Below are 373 nucleotides of genomic sequence, written 5' to 3' on the forward strand. Positions count from 1 at the left end.
GTGTAACGCAGAGTGCGGATGACAGCAGTGTAACGCAGAGTGCGGATGACAGCTGTGTAACGCAGAGTGCGGATGACAGCTGTGTAACGCAGAGTGCGGATGACAGCTGTGTAACGCAGAGTGGGGATGACAGCACTGTAACGCAAAGTGCGGATGACAACGGTGTAAGATAGCAAGGGACTTACAGTTTTGATGTACTAGATCATTTGCTCTGTCATGCCCTCTTCTTCCTCTCCGGGTGGTGGGTGATGGTGGGAGGAAACTCAATTTAGTCGGGGCCACTGGACACATTTTTTAGTCCCGTGGGGCAGCTACTATATACGGTACCAGTGTGTCTGTACATGTTACAAGCAGCAACTGTCGCCCATTCAAG

This window comes from Nanorana parkeri, unplaced genomic scaffold, assembly GCF_000935625.1.
Source record: "Nanorana parkeri isolate BGI_ZX_2015 unplaced genomic scaffold, ASM93562v1 scaffold3028, whole genome shotgun sequence".
Taxonomy (NCBI): domain Eukaryota; kingdom Metazoa; phylum Chordata; class Amphibia; order Anura; family Dicroglossidae; genus Nanorana; species Nanorana parkeri.